Here is a 15,554-nt window from a genome sequence, read left to right as displayed (position 1 = left end):
TGTGAGCAACCACTATCAATAATCCACTCATTGGAGTTATCAAAGTGAGAGACAAGAGCCTTCTTGTTTGACACATCTTCCTTTACAGCAACAAACACAATGTCTTCATTCTCTTCATCTTTTGATTCCTCATCTGTGACACTTTCATCAACTGCAACAAAATAGTTTCTTTGGTTTCCTCCTTTGAATTTCTTGAATCTTTTTGGTTTATCCTTGTTGTCACTATTAGGACAGTTCATAGCAATATATCCTATCTGGTTACATGAAAAACATTTCAAAGGGAGCTTACCTCTGTATTTACCGATTCCTTTTGGAAATTTCCTGGCAAGAAGAGATTCAAATTCCATCAGAAACTCCTCATCATCCATTTCTCTGCTCTGTCTTGGTTCACCACTAGTGCTTGCTTCTTTTCCTTTCCTAGATGGTACAATAGAAGCTCTAAAAGCTGATTCAGTCTTTTGAACACTGCCATCAAAACTATTTAGGTCATAGGCTATCAACTTTGCTATGATGGAGTCCAAGGATACCTTAGTCTTGTCTATTGATCTCAGCTCCTAAATAGTAGCAACCCTTATTGCATAGACCAGCAATAGGGATCTCAGGACTTTACTTACCACATTGGAATCTTCCATTTTACCACCTGCACTCTTGATATCTTCGACAACAATTTTGATTTGAATACCATACTATTGAATGGTTTCACCTTCAACCATTCACATGCCTTCAAACTTTCCTCTAAGGCTTTCTTCCTTAGCTTGTTTTACATGCTCATCACCTCCATAGATATTTTAAAGAGCATCCCATACCTCTTTGGTATTTACCTTATCTTGGACATCAATGAACTCAATATCAAATAAGCTACTGATTAGGGCTTCCATGACTTGCCCATTCTCCTATATCTCTCTCTTTTGATCATCGATGAGAGTACCGGTAGGGGCAACGTAGGGATTCGCAACATAGCTCCAGTGTTGAGCACCCATGCTTCTGATGTATATCTTCATTTTGTCTTCCCATATACTAAAATTTTCTTTGTTAAACTTTGGACCTTCCCTCTTCATCATTACAATAGGATCTTTCCCTCAAGCGGTTAAGCTTACAACATAGAGGACCTAGAGGATGCTCTGATACCAATTGATAACTTAATGATGAATGAATAGTACCAAACTGGTACTGAGAGGGGGGGTGAATTAGTATAGGTAAAAACTCAACCTTAAACCAGTTTGTCAACTAACACTTATGCACTGACAGACAAATAGCAGTATTGCTCCTTCAACAAAGTTCAACCGACAAAACCTAGTGTAACTAAGACAAGCAAAGACTGGTTGACACTTATCTTCTCATATAATCTAACTCTTCATTCCTATTTCACTCTAATGCATGAACAGGCAATCTACCATCAAAGATGTACATATGACAACAAGATCAACATGCATCACCACTTAATTAGAAAATAATCATAACATCACATGAAGAAAACATCACACATGACACACATATTTTTCATGTGGAAACCCAACTGGGAAAAACCATGGTGGGGATGAATACCCACAAGTTTGTTTTTGAACTCTTTGGAAGTCCACTCTGTTAGGAGCCTTGTCTGGTTAAAGACAGATACAATAGGTTCTATTAGGAACCGATCTTGTTAGGGATCACCTGGTTAAGGGATGGCTACAATACCCGATTAAGGGTTAAACCCTGTTAAGGGTACCTTGTTAGAGGATTTCAAGAACTCAATAGCTAAAAGATATCAATGACTCAGTAGCTTTGAGTTAACATATTAAAGGATTTTCAACAAGCCAGTTAAGGCTACCCTGTTAGGGGATTTCACAACTATTGAAGTAGTTAAAGATCAATAGGTATATCAATGACCTGATAATAGCACTCAATGCCAATGTAGATCTGCTTAAGCTCCTCTTCACCTTCTGCACTTACACTCTTCAGATATGACTTCTCTCCTCTGGTCTGGCAAGAATCACATATCTCTTCTCTTAGATACACACACACAACTTTTGCCAGCAACCTCTGAAAGAATCACAACATCGACCTTATAGGACAACAGACAGGTTAGTAGCATAAACCCTAAACCCTAGACTTGTTAGGTTAAGGAATTCAAATGGTTCAATCTTGACCATTGATCATACTGTATTGAATGTAACAATCTTGATCCAATCTCAAGACATTCTCCATCATTTATTTTCCATTGGTTTCATGGCGACTGATAACCCATCGCACGTTATCACCGTTTATAGACTTTGCACATTCCTAAGGTAGATAGGAACACTCTTCTTTATGCAAGATCCTTCATGCGCACAAGGCTTATGTGGTAACACTATCTGTTCTTCGTTATCATGCTAACTTCATCACATAAAGATCACTGATTGAGTCACACAGGCTTGAGATACTCCAATCAAAAATCCTGAAGTGGAAACTACCTACCAATTGGTAGTCATACAATGCTTCCATGTGTCGGTTCCCATGACTACATGCCAGTTCACCTTGACATGCCAATTCACCTTGAACAAATATACCTCTTTACTTTGACATATATACCAGTTCTCACATATGTCGGTTCTCTCTTCATATCACATATTGACATCAATGGCAACATACAATATCATTATGTCCTCATACCGGTTCACATAATGCCAACAAATATCATAATAGGTCTAAAGTTGGACATTGTTTTTTCCAAGCTCTTTCATTCAAGAAGAGAGATCATGGCTTCTCCAATAGCCAGTGAAGATGTCTTAACTCTTTGGAGTTTTTATCATAGTGTTGTAGATTCTTGTTCAATGATAGAGGAGCGACCATCTCCTTCCAACAAGAGGATGAAATACAAGCATGATAACTATCTGAATGAAATTGCTCCTTTTCAAGTGAGCTCTCATATGGATGAGATTAAAGACAAGGAGATTGGGCATGTTGATATGTTTGAGTTTCTTAAAAGAGCACAAGGATCACCAATTCATAGCATGCAGTTGCTCTTGAATAGTCATATCCATCTAGTTTCCACTTTCCCAGTGGCTACCTTAGAACTAGAATTTGTTCTTGCCTACACTACTCATTTTGACAAAGGGTCTAGGTTGATCAATGATGATGATGCTAATTTTATCATCAGGTTGGATACACAAACTATTGGTAAGACCTTAAAGGTTCCTACCACCCTAGTATATGCATCTATATCTCTACAAAGAGTGCTTTGGTTAATTACAATAAAACAAGATCAGATTACATAAGGCATATAAACTCTAAATGGCTTAAGACTCCTAGAACCTATTTTTCTAGACGGTCTCAGTTGTATTGATATGATTTAATTAAGGAAATTAGTGACATGATCACACTTCTGAGCAGGATAATGGGGTTAAAACAATCCAATGTATTTGAGATCTGGATATACAAATGCATTGTATTCATGAGGAAAGTTCAATCTCATATCTTCTGGGGTGAAGTCATTAGTGATAACCTAAGTGAGAAGCTACCACAAGTTTCAACCACCCTCACCTTCTAAATCAATTCCTACTTAGTGTACATAGCATCATCACTTAGACAATTTCTTGGTCTTTCTACCAAAGGTGACAAGTTGTTGGTACCCGTATGAAAATATTTATTTTGGGAAAATGATGTCTCAATCTTGCATTTACATGAGGTTACTATTTATAGTAAGTTTTTCATTTGAGCATGAAAAGGTGCAAAATTATCCTCGAAGCTTTTGGTTGGCTAGATGAGCATGAATTGGTATAAAATTCTCTATGAATCTTTTGGTTGGCTAGATGAGCATGCTGGTAAATTTTCATCGCAAGATCATAGCTAGTTTTGAAGATATTAAAGTTTCTATTTTTGGAGGGTGTGATGAAAGGTTTAAAATTAAGTTTGAGCACTTTAGAGGCTCTGAAACACTTTTAAAAGTGGGCATAAATGGTGTAGCATTTAGAAGGCAATAGAGCACTTCATGAGATTTTTGGTGCTTCAAACAATTTGTCAATTGGACACACAGTTCACAAGTTATGGCCTCTAGAAGTTTGGACTCCTGAAATAGGAAATATAAATTGCATCAAACACATAAATGAGTTATAAAAGGGGGGAACATGTGTTGATGTGTGTTTTAACATGTCATAGGGTATCTATAATGGAGATAAGGTTGGCTCTACTTTATTGGGTGGTTTTAGCCTAAGCAGGTTTTGTAATATCATTTAACGATTTCTTGAATTGTATCTCCTATATATGAGGTGCATGAAATATAGGTTGTGTGTAAGAGTCTTATGGCTATTGAGTTACCTCTGAGTCTCTGATTAGTGGTACTCCTATGGATATCTTTCTCTCCAAGTATATTATAATCTGTTATTGATTATTGAATAATATATTGAGCTTCTTTGGGAGTGTGGGGTTTTTCTCCCGAAAGGGTTTTACCCAAGTAAATCACTATGTTTCTATGTTATTGTATGCATGATATTATTTTTATTTCTATTAAGTTTCTTTAACTGATGTAATGATCTATAAAAAAAAATTGCATTAACCTCCTCCAAAATTAGTGTAGGAAGTTGTTCTACTACTTAACTTCTGTACAAGTGGTATCAGAGCTTGATCACCTTTGGTTTCAGCTGTGGGTGGTTGGGTATTTTGAACTAATCCATATTTGAGTGGGAAATTGTGTAGAAGACACTTTTTAATCTTGTTGCAAGAATTTTTCAGATGACAAGTTCGTCAGGGAGAATAGAGGTGGAGAAATTTAATGGAAGTAATTTTGAGATGTGGAAGCTGAAGATAGAAGATCTACTAATAGATCAAGATATATGGGATGTTGTTGATGTGAATGTCTCAAGACCTGTAGATCCTACTACAACTACTCAGTATGATGTTATGGACCAAAAAGCCAAGGGTCTAATCAGATTATGCCTAGTAGACTTTGTTTCTAATCAATGTCCACAAAGAGAACACTGCAAAGAAGTTATGGAATAAGATTGGTGAGATGTATCAAGCGAAATAGGAAGAAATTTCTTTCCTTGAAGATGGAAGAGGGTGGACAAATTGTAGATCACATGGAATACTTTAATATGTTGGTGGCTCAATTGGTATCTATTGGTGTTAAGATGGATGAAGAAGAGAAATGCCATATCTTGCTTTGTTCTTTGCCTGATTCATGGGATTCTCTTGTTATGGCTATTGGTAGTACTTCTATTGTTTTGAAGTCTATAGATGTGGTGAGTGCCCTACTTAGTGAAGAGATGCAAAGGAAGGTATTCATTAGTTCGAAGGAAGTATTAGCTATTCATGGAAGACCTATGGAAAAAGGCAAGAAGAATGAGAAGCGTAATAAATCCAAGTCCAAAGGGAGATTAAAATCTCTTGGAAAGTCCAAATTCATCTGCTAGAATTGCAGTAAACCAGGTCACATCCGTAAGGAATGCAAAGAAGAAAAGAAGAAGTTTGATTCTGATTCTCAGTTAAAGAAGGAAGATGGTGATGCATTCATTGTAGCTTTGGCTACTCATGTAGATAATTATGCATGGTTAATTGACTCAGGTGCATCTTTTCATATGACTTCCAATAAAGATTGGTTTTTAGAATATGAATAATTTAATAGAAGCAAGTTGTACTTGGGTGATGATTCACATTTAGACATTGTTGGTTGAGGTAAAGTTAGGGTCAGGTTTCTTGATGGTAGAATAAAAAGGATTAGCGGTGTGTTACAAATTCCTGAATTAAAACAAAATTTATTATTTGTGAGAAAACTGATAGATGTGGGTGTGCAGGTAGTCTTTTTTTATGCAAGATGTAAGATGATTAAGGGTGCTATGGTGATTTCTAGAGGTGTCAGGTTCAACACATTGTATAAGCTAGAGGCATACACTGTTGAGTGTAATAACACTTCTATAAAAAGTAAATCTATGGATACTTCATCAGAAGATTTGAGGGTTTCACCTTCAGTGGATGGACATGGATTTTGGGTACCTAAGGGTGCTCTTTCTTTTGAAGAAAAGTTACCTATAGAGAAGATTATGTTATGGCACCAAAGACTTGGCCACATTGGAGAAAAGGGTTTGAGGACCTTGAAAAATAAAAACCTTGTTGAAGGTTTGAATGATTGCAATCTTGACTTTGATTTCTATCAACATTGCATTTTTGGAAAACAAAACCACATTCAGTTTTACTCAATTTCTCATAAATCTTGTGGTGCTTTGGATCTTATTCATTCTGATGTGTTTGGTCATGTAGATGTTCCTTCAATTGGAAAATCCACATATTATGTTTCATTTATTGATAATTTTAGTAGAAGGACATGGGTATACTTTCTAAAGAGTAAATTTGAAGTTTTTAATTGTTTTAAAGAATTTAAATTAATGGTTGAGTTGGAGACTGGAAACAAAATTAAATGTTTGAGGATTGATAATGGTGGTGAGTTTTGCTCTAATGATTTTGATAGATTCTATAAATATTGTGGTATTAACATACACAAGACAACTCCATATTCTCCACAACATAATGGAGTTGCATAAAGAATGAACAAGACACTAATGGAGAAGGCTAGGAGTATGCTAAGTGGGGCTCATTTAGAATGAAATTTTTGGGCTGAAGTTGTTCCCACTAATTGCTACCTAATTAACAGGTCTCCTACATCATCTCTTGTTGATAAAATGCCTTTGGAAGCATGGTCAAGTCACGAGCCTTCATTGAGACATCTTAGAGTTTTTGGTTGCGAGGCATATGCATATGTGCCAAAGGAGAAGAAAAAAATATTGGAGAACAAGGCTATGACACGTATCTTCATCGGCTACAATTATGTTGTGAAAGGATACAAGCTTTGGGACCCTGTTGCACAAAAGGTAGTTCATAGTAGAAGTTTTATTTTTAGAGAAATTAAGTCTCCTTCTATTACATTGCAACCAAAGCAGACTAAATAGGAAGATATGATTCAATTCCCTTCTATGCCTAAAAGATTTGAATCAAGACCACTTGATAGACAAGAAGTTGAGGAGAGCTCATATAGCTCTGAATCATCAAAAGAGGAGCAAGAACCTCCAACTTAGCTTGTTCAAAGGTCTACAAGACATAGACAACCACCTTAAAGGTATTCACTTGATGATTGGAGATGTATTTTTACTTTGACCACTAACGTGGATGAACCTAGATCTATAGAAAAGACATTAGATATGAATGATGCAGAATCCTGCAAGATTTCTATGGAAGAAGAAATGATAGCTTTGAAAAAGTGATACATGGGATCTTGTAGCATTGCCTGAAGGAAGAAAGCCTGTTGGTTGCAAATGGGTGTTCAAGAAAAAAGATTGGTTCACATGGAAGCATTGGGAAGTATAAAGAAAGGTTGGTTGCAAAAGGCTACTCTGAGGTTTAGGGTGTTGATTATGGTGAGATATTTTCTACTATTGCAAAAATGACATCCATTAGATTTTTTCTTTCTATTGCTACTGCTTATGATTTAGAGGTTGAGAAAATGGATGTGAAAATTGCTTTCCTTCATAGTGAAAGGTAAAAGTAATTTGGTTTGTAAATTGAAGAAATCTTTGTATGGCCACAAGCAGAGTCGTAGGATGTGGTACCAAAAATTTGATACATATGTTTTGAGTTTGGGATTTCAGCATTCTAAATCAGATCATTGTGTTTATTATAAATCTAATGGTGTTCATTTCTTATATATTGCATTATATGTTGATGATATGTTATTCATTGGTAAAGCGAAAGGTATGATTTCAGAACTGAAGTCTTAGCTTGCTGTAAAATTTGAAATGAAAAATCTTGGTGCAGAAAAACACAATCTTGGGATGGAAATTCAAAGTGATAGAGTGAACAAAAAGTTATGGCTAGGCCAAAGAAGTATGTGAATTTAGTATTACAAAGGTTCAACATGCAAGATTGCAGACCATTATGTTTTCCATTCACAATTGGAATGAAATTATCTATTTTAGATTGTCCTACATCTCCATCAGAGATGGAAGACATGGGTAGAGTTCTTTACCAGAGTGCAATCGGAAGTTTGATGAATGTTATGGTCTATACAAGACCAGACATTGCCCAAGAAGTGGGAGTTCTTTCCAAATATATGTCTAATCTTGGTAGAGTTCATTGGGATACAATCAAAAGAGTCTTCAGTTATTTGAAGGTTACCATCAAGTATTCTTTGTGTTATCATGGTAATTTTGTTAGAGATGTGATTTCCCTTGATATTCATGGTTATGTGGATTCAGACTGGATCAGTGATATTTATAGAAGAAGATCCACTAGTGCTTATGTATTTACTTTATTTGGTGGTGCAATTTGTTGGATGAGTAAGTGACAGGCTGTGGTTGCTTTGTCGACTACAGAAGCAGAGTATATTGCAGCTACTCATTCTTGTAAAGAAGCCATTTGGCTTAAGAGACTATGCTCAGATATTGGAATAAAACAAGGTACAGTGACAGTTTATTGTGATAGTTAGAGTGCGATCTGCCTAGCTAAGAACTTGAAATTTCATGCCTGGACCAAACACATTGATGTTCAGTATCATTTTATCAGAGATATGGTCGAAGATGGTAGAGTGAAGCTGGTTAAGGTAGATAATTTGATGAATGTTGTAAATTATTTAACTAAGGTTGTGAGCATAGAGAATTTCAAAGTGTGTTCATAGTTTATAGGCCTCATGGCCCCTAGCAATTAAATTATCATGTTGATACTCCCTTTTCTCTTGCAAAGCGTTCGACAAGTGGGAGAATGTTTGGAAAATAGTGTCTCAATGTTGCATTTACATGAGGTTAATATTTATAATAGGTTTTTGTTTGAGCATGAAATGGTGCAAAATTCTCCCCTAATCTTTTGGTTGGCTAGATGAGCATGCCAGTAAATTTTCATCGCAAGAACATAGCTAGTTTTGAAGATATTAAAGTTTTCAATTTTGGAGGGTACGATGAAAGGTTTAAAATTAATTTTGAGGAATTTAGAGGCTTCTAAATATCTTAAAAAGTGGGTGTAAATGGTGTAGAATTTACAAGGCAATATAGAACTTCACGAGGTTTCTGACACTTCAAACGATTTGTCAATTGGACACAGGGTTCACAAGTTATGGCCTCCTAAAGTTTGGACTCCTGAAATAAGAAATATAAATTGTATCAAACAAATAAATGAATTGTAAAAGGGGGTAACACATGTTGTTGTGTGTTTTGACATGTCATAGGGCATCTAGAATGGAGACAAGGTCGACTCTACTTTATTGGGTGGTTTTAGCCCATGGATTTGTAATACCATTTGATGGTTTCTTGTATTGTATGTCCTATATGTGAGGTGTGTGGGATAAAGGTTGTGTGTAAGAGTCTTATGGTTATTGAGTTACCTCTGAGTCTCTGATTAGTGGTACTCCTATCAAGAGATTTCTCTGCATGTATATTTTAATCTATTATTAATTTCTAAATAATATATTGAGCTTCTTTTGGAGTGTGGCATTTTTCTCTTGAGAGGGTTTTCCCCACGTAAATCTTTATGTTGCTATGTTGTGGTATGCGTGATATTATGTTTTTATTTTTGTTAAGTTTATGTAACTGTTGTAATAATATGTAAAAGTTTTTGCATTACCCTTCTCTCAAGGTTAGTGTAGGAAGGTGTTCCGCTACTTGACTTCTTTACAATTATGAGCAACTCTCTTGGAGACCTAGTAGGATTCATTAAAGGAGGGTGCAAGATGCTTTCTTTGGTCACTTCATGTGCTTGTTTGATAAAACACTTAAGAATAAGAGAGTGTTTGTGGAAACCTAGAAGCAGGTGAATGAGTATGGATGCTTGTTCCTATAGTTCCCAACTTTCACTTACATGAGAGTTGGATGTTTTGAAGATCAACCATACATGCTTCCAAGATATCCTACCGACAAGATCATCCTGATGGAGTTGGTTGGATAGATGATGACAGTTCATGCAATCCAATTAGCTCAACATAAGTTACGCATCAACGTATCTATGTATAATCTACTGTAGATTGGTCAATATTCCTTGATAACTTTAGCAAGAGCCGAGGTAATGGAGACAAATCATCAAGAAATCAAGTTGAAGAAGTTCAAGACGAGGAAAGATTTTGATTATCAAGGAATGAAGGATAAAATCAAGAGAGCCTTCACCCATGTTCATCACCTCAAAGATATCTGGGTTGATCTTCGTACATAAGAGGATATCAGAAAAATGGACTACAATAGGCTTACTTTGGAGTAGATTGTAGATCTAGATTTGACCAAGATTCCAAAAGGCATGATAGACGATGAGAAAATCCTTGATCAAGAGTATATAGAGAAAAGGGTTGTTGAAGCTCCTCTACCAGCCATCCAATGGTCACAGAAGGAATGTAACTCAGTCTTTGATATATTTCAACCCATCCTTTCTAATACCAATGCTTGGCTAAAAATCAATAATCTCAAAACTATAAAAATCAAGGTTGGGACAAAAAGTGATTCAGTACAACCAGTTGGGCGTAAGTCTGAGGTGAGGGTCAAGTCCAAAGAGGGTGCTTCTTCCTCATGCACCATAATCAAGATTAGGGTTACTAGGGCTTTGTTTATTTCTCTAGAAGAGGTGTTGCTAAAAGAAAAAGAGAAACCTCAAGTGCAAATTCAGGTCATTGACCCTAAGGATGAATCGAAAGAGGAGAATTTTCCAAAATGTCCTACTATTTTGAATGAAGATTCTTCTCATATGGCTATTTCCCAATTGTCTTTGGATGTTCCAATGTCTCTATAGACACGGATGTGGATTCTTTCTCTACAGTTCATGTTGACCTTGTTGAGATAGATGCATCTATTTGCACAAATGCATCATCATCAGTTGCATAAATACCCATGGATACTTCACATGGCAACTTGGAGAACACTTTTGATGTAAATATTTCGTATGTTGTTCTATCTAGAATGTCACTTCCTGAGATTGATACCTCTATTGTAAGTTTTGATAAGTTCATGACTAAAGCTAGCTATGATTTATCATCTGAGTAAACACTTGTTGTTGTCTAGACTAAGGCTTCACCTAGAATGACAATAGTGGTACAGGCTGAGCCTCTTTCTACACAAACCGCATTTTTTGTTACAAATGTAAGCTCATTAGATTTACCCCCATGGTTGAGCTCAATCACTCCTAAGAGGAAAAAACATGAGGTCTCTCCTGATGTGTTTGACTTTTAGTAGCTTAGGAAATCTAAGATCAAGGTTGCCAAGAAAGCCAAGATAGTGTCATGAGTGGGTGTAGATAGTAATACGATAAAATATGCAGAAGTGGCAGAGCCTCTTGTTGATAATCCACACGAATAAATGCAACCATCTGATTATAGGTTCATAAAGGTAGAATTAGGAAAGCACACACATATTGGAATAATGCATGATGCTCGAGATTTTGTGGCTTCATTGGTTTAGGGTTACGATGAGCTCCTAGCAAAGAAAGATAAGCTTGAGGAGGAAAATGCACAACTCATCTTAGTGATCCAAAAGATCACAAATTCTTCGAAAAATGTTGCTCCCTTGACTTCCTCTACTTTCAAAGAGTCCATCAAATGAGTTGAAAAAGTTGTTCAAAAGGCCAAAGCTATTGATTTTTGGGTAGATCAACTGGTTGATTGAAGTGCTCAAGTGGTAAAGAAGGCCTTACTAGTGCTAGGCAATGTTAGGGTGCCGAAGACAAAATTGAACCAGACTTTAGCAACTTTTAAGAAAAGTCTAGAATCCATAGAGAAATCTTTCAAAATATGGCATGAGATGGATCAAGTGAAATTGAAAATATTTTGTAACAATATTGTGATACCAAATAGAGATAGGTATATTGAATTTGAAGAACTTATGGTTAATAAGTCATTAGTTCTCAAGGAATTAATCAAAGATATTAAGGCTACTCTAGAAATGAGTATTGAGGCGGAGTAGGATATCATCTCTAATTTTGAGAAGATGCATCGTAAGATCTTAAGTCAAGATGAAGAGTTCCTTCTTGAATATCTAATACTTTTTGAGTTGGTGTCAAGGCTTCATCAAAAACTTGAGTCAGAACATTTTATAGTGACTTCCAATCAGAGACTTGTCAATTGCCAAGTTTTCCTTGAAAATATACAAATTGTTCTTGAGGAACATATAGTAGCAATAGTAAGATATTCTAATGTCATCATCAAAACTATTGTTGTTGCAAAGAATACAATAGGACCAAATCATGATGAATTGCAAGAATCAATTGACAGGTTTCAAGCTTTCATGTCCACAAATAGAGAAGGACAAGAAGTGTCTCTTGACACTTGAATTCTATTTTGTTTTATGTATTTCCATTTTGAAAAATTATATGTAGTGGCAAAACTTGTAATTACAAGTAGTCTTATCACTTGTAATCTTGGAAATTCTAATTACATGTAAACAAATTACAAGTTGGTTACCAATAGGACTGTAATTTGAACAAATCATAGTTAGTTATAGTTGGTTGTGAAAAAAGTCTTAGTTAGTTAGACTTCTCTCACTTTTTTCTCTTAGCCCCTCACATATATATATTGGAGGGTACTCTATGTAATTTGTATCTTTTTAGCAAGAAAGAAAACTCTGTAGAAATTTGCAATCATAAATACTTTGTGCTTCATACTTGTAAATTGGTTTCTCAAGTAATATCAAGAAAGCATTTGAGTTTGAAACTTTGTGTTGAATCCTTGCTCTTGTATCCGTTGTGTTCTTGTGTCATAGTGGTATGTTTTTCTGCATTTGCTTGAGGTTCTAACGAGATTTTTGAAAGGAGTTTTGATCTAATTTCTTGTAGACTTTGTGCTACAAGTATTAAGGATTAAATTATTACAACTGAGTGTTCATAGTAAAGAAGAATTTTAAGACTTTGTGCTTGTAGTTGCTCCCATTTGTAGTAGTTTAGAAGTGCACTATATCAACAAAATTTGTCCTATTGTATGTTGTACATTGTTCTTATTCTAATCATTTTGAAAGGTAGACAAGATAGTGGAAAGTAAATACTTTGAGCTTTATTTCTATTTTTTTGTCTCGAGGAAGTGACATAAGTCCTTGAGCTTTCATAGAAACTTTACTTCATTTGTCTATAAGCATCTTTGTAGTTGTTAAAGCTTCTTAATTTGAATTTTTTTTCCTAATTGTAGTTTCTTTTTTGAAAAGAGAAAAGAATATCATCTTTTTTTTAAAAAGAGAAAAGGATGTTGTCCCACCCAAGATATATTAGTGTGTATATGTTACAATTACTTTGTAATAGTAGGAAAGGGGGAGCCTTCCCTTAAAATTAGGAGAGTTTTTAACTCACACGTTGTGGCTAAAACCATAATTTTGCACATCTTCTGAGGTGTACAAAATTTTCAACCAACATGGTATTTGTGATGGATGTAACTTATTGATCTGATTGATGAAGTGTGTTGTGGTATGGTCTACTTCTCATTCCTTCCTACCACTAGAATGTTTAGTGTTGACCTGTTTCAAATCTCTTTTTGGCCGACTTAGAAGATTATATTATCTAGAGACAATATAAATAAGAGGATGATCTAAATGAATAATGGTAATGGTTCAAGGAAGATGCGTGAGATTCAAAAGGAAAAATTTGATTGATGTTGATATGTGAAGTGTGTTCTTGCTGAGAGATACCAGAAGTAGTTTCGGTATCACAAATTATGTGATAGTGGTGGATTCTCTTTTATTTCTTCTTCCTTTGGCAATGAGCCCTTTGATAGTGAGCCTTTTTGTGTAGTGAGCCCTCCTATAATGAGCCACCCTTTTATAAAAATCCTCTTAACCAGTGTCACCTTAACTGGTACTATATATTGAGAATTAACATTATCCAAGGTTTTTCCATTCCTGGGTTTTCCACATCATATTTGGTGTTCATTGTGTGATTTGTTTTATGTATGTTCTTTCATGTTATATTTTATTTAATTTATTCTATTGGTTATTCTGAATCCATGAAAGAATTGAAGAAAAAGTTAGTTGTAAATTGATTCACCCCCCTCTCAGTTGCTCAGATATTTAACACTAGATACAATCAAATCAATATTTTCACTAAAGACTAATATGAGGCCTCATTAATTACCTTATGTGGCACCTTTTTCTATTAGGTTATGTCATTCAACCTTAAAAATGTAGGATCAACTTATCAACAAGCTACGATAGGAAAATCAAGCTATCTTGGAGCATATCTTTGAATGCTTGGAAAACTACCAGCTAAGATTAAATCCCAAGAAATGTGTCTTTGATGTTATATTAGGAAATTTATTAGGATTCATTGTATCTTGGCGAGGTATGAAAATTTTAATCCTAAAAATGTCAAGGGTATCATGGAAATGCCTCTATCTAAGACCTTCAAATAGTCAAGAAGCCTCTAAGGAAAACTCCAATCCATCCACAAATCTATAGCCCAACTTATATATAAGTACAAATCTTTTACTCACCTACTCAACAAAGATACATTTTCAAATAAGATTCAACTTATTAATAGGGCTTTAAGAAGATCAAAAAGTATTCGGCCAATCCACCTTTCTTGATTTCTCCCATTCTTGGGATGTCATTGTTGCTTTAATTTCTAGCTACATTAGTTTCATTGAGGGTACTCCTTTCCCAATATGATGACAACAATAAAAAACAAGCTATTTACTATATCATTTACACCTTGGTTGAATATGAGCTCAATTACACACCAATGGAAAAAAAATATTTAGACATCATCTTTAGCTTCAATAAGTTTAGACATTACATGCTTAGTCATACTTTCAAGATTATCGCCAAGGTATATCCATTCAAGCTACTAATATTTAGGACAACACTCACAGGCCTTATGACTAAATGGGTCATTATCTCTAGTGAGTTTGATATATAGTATGTGGATAAAAAAGAAGTTAAGGGACAAATTATCACAGACCATTTAGTAGATGCTTCTTTGGTTGATGTCTACCCATTGGTTACCAATTTTTTAAATTAGAAAATATTTAAAATAATAGAACAATATTTATTGAAACTCTATTTTGATGGTTCTTATAAATCCCATGAGTCATATGCATAAGTATTCTTTGTTACTAGTTAAGGGGGCTTTATTTTGAAACCATTCATGTTGGAATTCTCATGCATGAATAACATTTTAGAGTATGAAGCTTTGATCATGGGTCTTAGGATTTCTATTTACTGGAACATCACCCAATTGTAGGTTTTTTGAGAATCCTAACTTATTATCAAACATGTTAATGATGAATTTAAATGTAGGGATGATAAGTTTATTTGTTACAAACACATGGTTGATGACTTTAAGGAATAATTCTAGTCAATCCAATTTGAACAGGTCCCTAGACTCCAAAACAAGGCATTTGATGATATGACTATGATTGTCTCCCTCTAGGATATGCCTTAAGACAACCAGAAGTGTGAGTTTCTGGTAAACCAAATTCTAGTCCCCACATATGAGGTCCCAAATACTATGATGGTGTGCAAAATTGTTGGTGCTAAATCCACTTGGTACTAGTACATCTATGCCTACCTAAAGGACAATATCCTTAACCCTAATATTACATAAAACCTAGACATAAATTTTATCTGTCATGCTTCCCATTACTTAATCCTTGGAGATACTCTATA

Source organism: Cryptomeria japonica, chromosome 10 (assembly GCF_030272615.1).
Source record: "Cryptomeria japonica chromosome 10, Sugi_1.0, whole genome shotgun sequence".
Taxonomy (NCBI): domain Eukaryota; kingdom Viridiplantae; phylum Streptophyta; class Pinopsida; order Cupressales; family Cupressaceae; genus Cryptomeria; species Cryptomeria japonica.
This window is presented reverse-complemented; position numbering follows the sequence as displayed.